Source organism: Mauremys reevesii, linkage group 1, assembly GCF_016161935.1.
Source record: "Mauremys reevesii isolate NIE-2019 linkage group 1, ASM1616193v1, whole genome shotgun sequence".
Classification (NCBI taxonomy): Eukaryota; Metazoa; Chordata; order Testudines; family Geoemydidae; genus Mauremys; species Mauremys reevesii.
The window spans coordinates 280984290-280995910 of NC_052623.1; the positions used below are offsets into that span (position 1 = coordinate 280984290).

Consider the following 11621-nt stretch of genomic DNA (forward strand, 5'->3'; position numbering starts at 1 on the left):
ACATGATTCAGCAAAATAATTTAAGCACCTGCTTATCTTTAAGCATATGAATGGTCCCACTGAAGTCAATGTCACTACTCATGCTTAAAATCAGGCAAAATTATTAGAGGAACCCCTTATTCCTCCACCACCACCATTTCCTCCCCCCCACAACAAACACACACTGTCTTCCACAGTTTTCCAGCTGATTTCCTGCCAGAACGTTATGGTACAGAGTTATTATAATGTTTTTCCACTGAATCCACATAATACTATACATTTTCCAGTACTTATCATTTAATTACTGTTCCCATTCCAGGCTGCACAAAGGAATACTTAAGCATAATTTACTTTTTGTTTTTTATACTTAGTGCAGGATAAAGAAATAAAAGAAAATGGATTAAGTAAATAAGACAAAAATGGTATAACAGAATTGCTTGAAATATTTTGTTTTACTTGTAAAAGTTAAAACAAAACAATAAAATCCCAACATATAAAGTGCAGTACAGTTTATATATACAGAACACAAGGGATATGCTGAGCTGCAAGCAGAGAGAGAAAATGTTGGCTACATATGTTCAACTGGTAATATGTGCTTTTGTGTTTTGCAATGTCCTGCAATAGTTCCAAGAAAATATTTACAAGATGCAATATAAATGTGAATGGAATCATGTTTTCTAGGAACCAAATAATAAGTGATGAACAAACTAAGTCTATACAGTTCTGTGCAGTTTTACACACTGCACCAATGTAGCCTTATGATCCTCTAGGACCCTCCCTTGCACAGAGAGCTGATTACCTGAAACTTACTACTACTTTTTTTTTTAAAAACAGACACTCTGTTCAAGAGCATCTGGCCCGACAACACACGCCTTTAGATGTTATCTCTTCATCATCTAAACAAAACCTGGTTTCCAAAGGCTTTCCATTTCCACAGGTGTTTCTTATCAGTTCCACATTTTCTTCTGACAATCTGGAAAAAAAAATCAGATGCCCCTGTGACTGTTGCCTAACCCAATACTAAGGAGCTTTCTGAAATGCAGAAAGTGTCCTGTGTGGCTGCTGTAATATCTACATACCCCAAGGGTCTGCTGCTGCTCTCTCTTTTACAAGTACAAGACAACTACAGTGTAAGACTCACATGCCTAGCCTTCAGCACAGAGGAAAATCTGATTCAGTCAGAGAAAGGAAAGCTGTGACCTGTTTAAAAAGAGAGGAGAAAAATGTAGTTATTAGGTGCGCTGTGTCTGACTAGCTTTCTGGGCCAATTATTTATCTATAACTGATTACATTGTGGTGGTGAATTTCTGTGTTGCTATTACTATTTAAACCTGTTTTGGGGACTAGCTATTTTAATAGTTAAGCATAAATCAATTTCCATGTCAGCCATTATAAAATGATACTAACAAGACTTATTCTTCTATATAAATACACACATTTTACCCCTCAGCAGCTACCTATAATCAGCACCCCTTTGGTTAGTGATGTCACTCTTTTCCACAGAGGCTCTGCTGTAGGGGGTCCTGAATTCAACGTGGACCACAAAATCTTTTATTTTCACACTGCACTAAGAAAAATAGATCATGTCACACAAATTAGTGTATATATGTATATATGCATGCAGATAATACTTTAGGGCCTGATACTGCAACCCTTACTTGAGTTCAGTAGTAGTTCATTCCACAAATGTCCTACTCAGATCAACCTGCATAAGAGGGGGCAAAATGAGAGCCTCTTGGAGCTATTTTCACTTTAGGAGAGTACCTATCATTAATTCACTCTCTTTGCCAGATATGACAGTCCCTGTGAATGAGATACTCCATCAATCTCTAGTTTAAGGCTGCGCAATTTACAAAATGTGATGAGGTAAGAATGGAGTTACTGCCTTGCTTCTGAATGGCTTATTGGCTGATCTGAGAGTCTTGTCATTTGAACACTTTTTTCCCCTGTAAAGTTAATGTAGCTTTCAAATATTTTTTGTTTACAAATCCAAACAGGAAAAATGTCTAAGAAATAAGCAAATCTTCCAACAATATTTATACTGTCTATTTATTTGTACTCCCAGAGCTTATCTGAGCATGATCTGACTGAAGACCCACACATATATAATGTCTTGCATGTACATGCACACAAGGCATTTTGAATTCCCAAAACATATTTAAAGTAAAACACTTATTAAAATATATTTCATTGACATAATTGTCTTCAGTGTAGATGTTCATCTACATTGAAAAACTGTTTAAGAAGCTGAATTCTGACCTAATTTGTATAATTACACTGTAAGCATTTAAGGGCAGGAACTATATTTTACTATGGGTTTGTAAAGTGCCTGCTATAGTGGGGCCACAGTCCTGACTGATGCCTTCAGGTGCTACACCAATACAAATGAACAACAATAATAGTACTAACCCTGATTCTGCAGTCAGATCCCCATATGTGGACTCCTATGCTAGTGCAGAGTCCTTTCAAACTCACTGTGGCTCTGCATGGGCCAAAGGGTCTGCCAATGCAGAGCAGGCAGAAAGACAGGAAATGTCGTAATGACCACGCAGATCTCGCTGCAGTCTCTCTTGTGAAGGAATACTTAGAAACGTTAACAGCTGGCTGCTGTACACTTGCACTGAGACCTTGTGCAAACAAGTTTTATGAAGTAACCCAAGAGAAAAAGAGTGCATCTGAGCAATCTGCACTGTTTAGAAACACAATAATCCCATTGTTTATATTTGTTAGATTCTTTTTGCCTATGTATTAGACTAAGTGCCTCTTAAATGTCAGTTTAAATAGTCTTTTCTGAGTAGCAGCTGCGAATGGGCACATCTGAACTCAATAACTCCATTTTGGTTTTGATGTTAAACCGGTTGCACTCAATAAAGGGAAATTTTTTTTTTCGTGTTTGATATAAAGAAATTCACTTTTGGCTTTGTAAACTAGCCTTCAGCCCTGACTGACATGTGATGACCCAAGTCCAAAAGACCTGAACCAGGCAGGGACTTCTAATAAAAATACTCTGAATGCCTGAACTGTTGTTGAAAATGAAGGGCCACATTTGCTCTGTTTGCTTTCCACTGCTCCAGTCATGCAAAGCTGATGTAAACCCAGCATAATGAGTTTATGGCTGCTTTGTAATGCCAGAGTAGTGCACAGGAGTCAGTGAAGGGATGGTGTCCCTAGCTTCTGTTTGCCAGAAGCTGGGAATGGGGGGGACAAGGAATGGATCATTGATGATTACCTGCTCTGTTCATTCCCTCTGGGACACCTGGCACTGGCCACCGTCAGACAACAGGATAATGGGCTAGATGGACCTTTGTTCTGACCCAGTATGGCTGTTCTTATGCATGCTTGTGAATCTGCCCCTAGTCTCTTCATTATCATTATTCTTATGGAAGTCAAGGCTGGAAGGGAAGGGGAGAGCTAAGAAGGGGTTTCTCCTTAAAGGATTTTGAATGAATTTCACAATCCACAACAAAACAAGATATCCCATCTGTCTTGTAGGTCAAAAAGGAAAGGAAAAATGAAACACTGTAGCCCTGATTCTGCAACTTCTTTCACATCAGTGGGGATCCACTCAAACCTAGCAGTTTGCACCCAAAAAGTTGCATATTAGGCCCTCTGTGCACTCTTAGCAGACTGAAGGATAGCTTCAGGTTTAAGGACATGCCTTTAGGATGCCATAACCCAATAAAGGACAATATAACTCACCATTTTTGTTATAAAATATAATTCAAATCCTACATAAGGCCTGATTCTCATCTCACAGAATTGCAGTGGCAAAATTCCCATTCACTGCTGTGGGAGCAGGAACAGTAAGGTACCTTTGGGAGATTTTTGTTTTTCTTTTAATAATACTTTGCTCTTCCAGGGTCTGGTCCTACTTCTAAAGAAATCAATAATAAATTTTAATTGATTTCAGTCAGTGGGGGATTGGGTCCCTAGTGATTTGCATTTATATGATATTTTGTAATGTTACTAATAAATAATAATAGTGATCCAACTCATGATAGAAATGAAAGTCTCTTATATGCTGCTGTTACTCATTTGTAAGTGAGGTGGCGCTTGTGTAGTCTGTGTCTATCTTGCTCTGTCTCAGAGCCAGGGGAGCCAGACGGACCCATAGTCAGACTATGTAGAATTACACAGCCCAGAGTTCAGCAGCAAATATCAGCTGGGACAGCTAGTAACTGTCAAACCCTGTATGACTGTACATGGCTCTGGAAAATGGAAAGTGCTGTTTACTTCTTGCCTGGAACTGAGCTTTCATGTTTTAATAAGACAAAATTCTCTCTGTGTACTTGACATGCCTTGTTTTCTTTTAATTTCCTTGATACATCTGAATGGACGTGTTTTTCATCATGAAAATTAAAAAGGCTTCTTCCCTCTCACACAACTAATCATTGCAAAAATTCAACATGCTTATCAGCCAGCTGTGCTACACTGCAATCTTTTGCTTCCATCTTTCGTCCCAGTCTTCAAAGGATGCAGGGCACGTCTGTTTTGTGTCAATGTGCAATCTCTGCTGACTTGCTAGGGTAAAAAACCCATCATCTTTTTCTCATCAGAATTCAGGAGGAAAAGGCAGAACACTTATGAAATAATAAAATATGACAGTGGGAGGCCTATTACAGAAAGCAGAAATGTCATCAAATATAATCACAATATTTTATGCATGTCTGAACATGGGGGTAAGAAAGGTTCCTGCCTAGATACACGGGCCCAAATCCTGATGCCCTTGCTAAGATATTACTCATGCAACTCCTACTGCAATCAAAGGGAGTTTTGAATGTATAAAGATTTTAGAATTCAGCCCACATCTGGTTATGTGGCTTCTGCCAAACTGTTTCACATTTCATTACACCCTTGAATCTCAGACCAAAAGCCTGAATTCTTATGCCACTCCGATGGTGTAAAAGGACTATATAGCTAGTGGAACCCGCCTCTGGGGAGTCCTACCTGGTGTAAGGGAGTTCTCTAGGCAGCACTGAGTGGGTCACAATGCTCTATGCCACACCCACTAGCAGCCTCTGGTGTAGAAATGGGTCAGCTGCATGGTCAGGGTGGGAAGGGCATGGCTGGGGAATGCTGCAATAACTCGAAGTTATTCTTGGCTGCTGCAACACAGATTAGAACGCTGAAGCTGCTCTAATATATAGCAAGTCTGCGTCAAGGATACAAGGATGTGCAAAGGTGGACTGAAGCCTTTGCCCCTCACCCTACACATATATTCCTGCACTGACTGTACTGTAATTTTTTGTGGAATGTAGACACACCCCTCAGCTTCACTGACAGGTTTCACACATCTTTTAAAAGAGCTTCGACCCAGTTTTGAGCAAACCTGGGCCAGTGTATGTTTTTTTAATACAAATCATGCACATATTTGCTGTTGTGAAAGTGGATGAAATTCTTTCACCTTGGCTGCTCTCACTTTGAATTTCAGGTTTGAACAAAGCCAGATCCCAAAGTGAAACTTGGAGCAGGAAGGGATAAAACCTGCACAGATCAAAACCCAAAGACAAAGTTGGGGTATAAAAGCAAATGGGACAAAACTGCTCGGTTCCTTATGTCTGTGCTTTAGAACACACACATTTTCCAACTAATTGTGACATCTCTCTGGATCAGATGCTCAATGGGAAGGAGCCAAGATCATCCAAGGGAGTGGTGATGGGATACAGAGTGTCTAGGTCAATGGTTCAAATGCCACTATCCCACAAGCATCTGAAAGTAATAACCATACAATGACTATCCAGTGGTCATGAAATGAGTTGTGGTTTCCTAAATAGTTTCCAACTAGATATGTGTCTAACATCTTAAAATCCTCTGAAACTACTTGGTACCCATGTTGGCGGTCTCAGCAAAGAGATACAGAAACCGAACTACTCTCTTACTCCTAGAGGTGGCTCCACTAGGATAATGGAGGAAAGCTTACACTGCTGCTACTTGCGATATAGCCTTTCTTTTCCATGGTTACACAGAGGTCTTTGGATAAATCTGCTACCTTTCACCAGCACTAAATTCACCATGTAGAAAAAAAACAATTTTCTAGCATTTTAACTGTCATGGTACAGAAACATTAATTACTATTTATAGTATATAAAAATAGAGTCACAGGGATATATTTTCATCAGCTGAATCTGGGCGGTCATATAGAAGAAACCCTGTGAAAGGTTACTCAGATAGGTCTACAAATGTGTAATGTGTCTTGTAACAAGTCTTTACATAGCCTAGACTGTATCTAGAAGACATTTTACTCTACCACAATGGTTCTCAAACTGTGGGTCAGGACCCCAAGTGTGTTGCAATCCTGTTTCAATGAGGTCACCAGGGCTGGTGTTAGACTTGCTGGGGCCAGGGGTCCAAGCCTGATCCCCATTGCCTAGGGCCAAAGCTGAAGCCTGAGACCCACCATATGGGGATGAAGCTAAGAACTTCATCCCTTTGTGGCGGGGATCAGGTTACAGGGGCTTTGGCTTTGGCCCTCCATCCAGGAGTGGTGGAACTCAGGCTTTGGCCCCTACACCCAAGGCAGCTGGGCCCAGGCAGGCTCAGGCTTCAGTTCCCCCTCCTAGTGTCATGTAGTAATTTTTGTTGTCAGAAGGGGGTCGCGGTGCGATGAAGTTTGAGAACCCCTGCAATACCACATAGAAAAGTCTTAAATGATTCCCTGTGAAATGACAGGGAAAGGTTTCTGATAACCATTGCCTGTCATGTAACTTTGTGATATATACATTATGCTTTTCTATATACAGTAATTTTGAAATGCACTGTGCATTTAGCTTTTGAGTTTCATACACTGCCGCTTTTTCATTACTGTGGCTGAAATGAAATACAAAGATGGCAGTGAATGAAAGGGTCATTTTGGCACATCCACCACTTAACATTCACCACTGGTTTATTTCCCCCTGGGAGAGGAGTGGAAATATAGGATCGATCACTTAGCTTGCCAAGGGAATTATGCTATATTTTTACCAGCTGTAGTTGGAAGCCAAGGGGCAGTCGTGTTTCACCTTAAGATGGACTTTTGTCACAACTCAGAAGTTTTGGATGCACATTTTAAAAAAGAATATCCAGTTTGGGGAGTTCTGCATGTGAATGGGTGGCTATGGTAACAAATGTCATGGAACTCTGCACAATTAAACATGAGGGCATCTGGGAAGTTACAGAGAACAGGATCTCATAGACAAAAGGACCAGACTGGTGATGGCTGAGCAGCAAGGGGTATGCTGAGCATGTAATAGGGAAGATGACAGCTTTTTATTGGCCAGCTTTCAGATGTTTGTTTGCAATGGTCAAAGGATAGGTAGGGACAGAGTTCTGACTCTCTAGGTGCTCAGGCTATATTGGGGCCATCCAAAGCCCATTAAAATCCGTGGAAAGCCACCCATTGACCTCAGTGGGTTTTGGATCGGTCCCTTAGTGCATTGTCTCCACCTAAGTACTCAGTCTTCAGGATTTTGAGAAGGTACCTCTCGTTGCAAACTATGATATCCAGAGACATCACTTGATGACAAAGGTCAGATGTGCTCTATCTTGCTTTCTTCTCCCACACCCAGAGCTAGAGAACAAATGCAGAAAATAATTTGCCAATATCACATCTGGACACTGATGCTCATCCAGAGGACATAGAAACATATATTAGAAAACTGGCTAGATGGTCGGGCTCAACAGGTAGTGATCAATGGTTCCATGTCTAGTTGGCAGCCGGTATCAAGTGGAGTGCCCCAAGGGTCGGTGCTGGGGCCGGTTTTGTTCAATATCTTCATTAACGATCTGGAGGATGGTGTGGACTGCACCCTTAGCAAGTTTGCAGATGACACTAAACTGGGAGGAGTGGTTGATACGCTGGAGGGTAGGAATAGGATACAGAGGGACCTAGACAAATTAGAGGATTGGGCCAAAAGAAATATGATGAGGTTCAACAAGGACAAGTGCAGAGTCCTGCACTTAGGACGGAAGAATCCCATGCACTGTTACAGACTAGGGACCGAATGGCTGGGCAGCAGTTCTGCAGAAAAGGACCTAGGGGTTACGGTGGACGAAAAGCTGAATATGAGTCAACAGTGTGCCCTTGTTGCCAAGAAGGCTAATGGCATTTTGGGTTGTATAAGTAGGGGCATTTCCAGCAGGTCGAGGGATGTGATCATTCCCCTCTATTCAGCACTGGTGAGGCCTCATTTGGAGTACTCTGTCCAGTTTTGGGCCCCACACTACAAGAAGGACGTGGATAAATTGTAGAGAGTCCAGCAGAGGGCAACAAAAATGATTAGGGGGCTGGAGCACATGACTTATGAGGAGAGGCTGAGGGAACTGAGATTGTTTAGCCTGCAGAAGAGAAGAATGAGGGGGGATTTGATAGCTGCTTTCAACTACCTGATAGGGGGTTCCAAAGAGGATGGATCTAGACTGTTCTCAGTGGTAGAAGATGACAGAACAAGGAGTAAAGGTCTCAAGTTGCGGAGGGGGAGGTTTAGGTTGGACATTAGGAAAAACTTTTTCACTAGTAGGGTGGTGAAGAACTGGAACGGGTTACCTAGGGAGGTGGTGGAATCTCCTTCCTTAGAGGTTTTTAAGGTCAGGCTTGACAAAGCCCTGGCTGGGTTGATTTAGTTGGGTTTGGTCCTGCTTTGAGCAGGGGGTTGGACTAGATGACCTCTTGAGGTCCCTTCCAACCCTGAGATTCTATGATTCTATGATTATGGTTATCATACTGTGTGGTCTGTTAATGGGATGTGCTGGGATGGATCTGGAGACAAAGAGTTGCTATATATGAAAGAAATCCCCTGCTCTCACTACAAGCTGACAGAGGTAGAAACAATAATGACCAGGGAAAGATCTGCAAAGAAAAATACTCAGGAGTTCCCTGGCCATCAGGAAGCTACAGGTACTCTATGCCCTTTGAGTAACTAGTCACTTGCAAAATTTGCACTTCATGTTTTAAAAGAATGGTCAGAGAAATAACCATGGAGGAAAATAAGCTGGGTACCAGTTGTAGTAGGAGAAGGTGGGATCTTCTCTGGTACACTGAAAACTTCATTCACTTGGATTTACCAAAACTGTGTTCATCCAACCCAAGAAGGCTGGGCTAGCATCAAAAGGAGGATCAAATACTATTTATGACATTGGATAACGTAGTAAATCAACCCAGGCACGCATAGCTACACCTCCAATGTGTAGCTGCCAATGACACACAGTACCACCAGACATGCGGGGCGGGGGGGGGGGGAGACACAGAGAAATGTGGTCTCTTATGTTAACTCTTTAAAGAGCTGCTTTCAATATAGTTAATAAAATTGAGTTATGATCCATTTCTGAACTTCAGAAGTATATATGAGATGAAATGTGCAGAAGGGAATGATATAGCTCTGTAGCCAATGGGTTAGAGGAGCGACCGAGGAGCAAAAGGGCTCTTGCATTGGACAAACAAAAACTACTCTCCATGGACATTTCATTATTTCACGGTTCCTGGTCTCATAAACATAGCTTGGGTAAAACATTGTATCCATTATATCTATCCAAAATACTGCTGCAAAGATTATCTTCCTGGCTCATCGCTCCAAACATGTCACCCTCTCTTCTCATCTCTCCCTATAAAATACTCAACAATGGACAGTCCACTGGTGCTCTGAGACCACTGCCTATTAATCTAACCATAACTTGTGCTCCCCACATGTGTTTGTCGCAACCATCTACTGAACTGGGATCGTAAACGCTGAGGGCAGGGACTCTGTGTGTGTGTGACGTGTGTGTATGGTGCATAGCACAATGGGACCCTGAGCCACGTCTAGGGCAGCACAAACCATAAATAATAACACTATCACCCCTGCATCCAGTACAGCAGAACATATTTCTGGGGAGAGACTATTTGCTTACCCTAGCCCCTGCCAACTACAGTGTGACTGTCATGCTTTTGAGTACGAGTTACTGCTAGTTTCCACATGCTGCGCCTCTAACCTCATGCCCCCTTCCCGCATTGTAATGACTTCCAAGGCCCTTTTTCTTTCCTGTAGCAGGGCTGGATAGTATTACACTGTTCTGTAAGTCGTTCAGCAGGAATGTTCTCTCCCCATCCCCCAGACCTCATCCCTGCACAGTTGGATTTATGTCTAACATCAATAAGAGAGGAAGAAATAAGTCAGCAGTGACTCCTCATGACAGAGAAACATTCATACTTGCCTTGATCACCTCGACAATAGGCTGGCCACACACTGTCTTTCAGGAAGGGCCCAATTGCTTTATCCCTTATCCCCCTTCAGAGCTAGAACAAGATTTCAGAAACGAGTGCACCAGAGTGCAGTTTATCACTGAAACAGTATGTACCATTTTTGAAAGGCACTGGATTCACCAGGGACCCTGAATCTCTTCTATCTCCTTTTCAGGATTCATTAGCCCTTTTAGAGATCAATCACTTTGCTTTCCTTAGGGCCTGATCCTAAGCTTCTGACTAAGGCAAAGTGCTCATTCATTTCAAAGGAGTTTTGTGTTACTGAGGAACATAGAATCATGCCCCTAATCTTTGAAAGGCAGGGGAAAAAACAAGTTTTCACTTTTACATGATAGCCTGGTCATCTTTGATAACAATCGGATCAATGTGTATTTATTTTACTGTCTGTTCCATGTCCTCTGGTGACAGATTTTTTACAGGAGATATTTTAAAAAACAGAACAAAAGTGCAAGTCGTTCTCCAAGGATACTTTTCATTTGTGAGGACTGGGAAATGAATCACATGCCTCTTTATATATATAGAATAAAGTCCCCCCCCATTCCAAAAACCACAAAACTCACAAAGGTCATTAGCGGTGTGTTCTTTTGTTTGTATTTGTGATGCATCTTAAAGTGCAAAATACGATTCCATGTTGTAAATGAGATACCAGTGATTGTGCGATCTATTGTGGAAGTGAAACATGGATCATTTGGTTTGTTGTAATATACTTCGTGATGAAGGCCTAAACATTTCATAGACACTAATCTTTATGGCATGCCTGTTTCCTGAAATATTTCTTTTAGCTGGAATTCCACTACAGAACTGAGCATGTCCTGAGCAGGGCCGGTGCAACCATTTAGGCGACCTAGGCGGTTACCTAGGGTGCTGGGATTTGGGGGGTGCCATTTTTTTCTGCAGCGACCGCGGCGGCCGGATATTTGGCCACCCCAGTCGCCGCCGGCATTTAGGCAGAGGCAGCTGGGGCAGGGGAGCATGGGGAGGGCCACCTGCAGCAAGTAAGGGGGTGGTGGCACACAGGGGAACTCCCCGCCCCAGCTCACCTCTGCCTCCTCCCCCTCACCGGCGTGCTTAGGGAGGAGACGGGGCAGGAGTGAGCTGCTTCACTTCTCCTGCCTCCCAGGCTTGCGGCGCCAATCAGCTTAGGCCTGGGAGGCGGGAGAAGTGAAGCAGCCACGGCGTGCTTGGGGTGCTCGTGCGCGGACCAGGGGTGAGCTGGGGCGGGAGGGTGCCTCAGGGCAGAGGGTGGGGGGTGGGGAGCTGCTGCAAGGGGGGCGCCTGGGGGCAGAGGGGGGGAGCTGCCGCAGGGGGGTGCCTCAGAGTGGGGGTGCGGGGGGGGCGCAGGGTGGAAGTTTCACCTAGGGCACGAAACATCCTTGCACCGGCCCTAGTCCTGAGAAGCCTTCTTAATATAATGGGAATTGAGCGCATG

General features: G+C 43.0%; 1 long non-coding RNA gene across 1 annotated transcript; it reads right to left on the minus strand.

The window, feature by feature from the left end:
- Positions 1-541: 541 nt before the first annotated feature.
- LOC120371842 lies at positions 542-2520 on the minus strand. The gene is made up of 3 exons (XR_005584618.1): positions 2389-2520; positions 1059-1179; positions 542-952 (listed from the first exon to the last, which is right to left on the minus strand). It is a non-coding gene; the product is annotated as an uncharacterized LOC120371842 (long non-coding RNA).
- Between the last annotated feature and the right edge of the window lie 9101 nt (positions 2521-11621).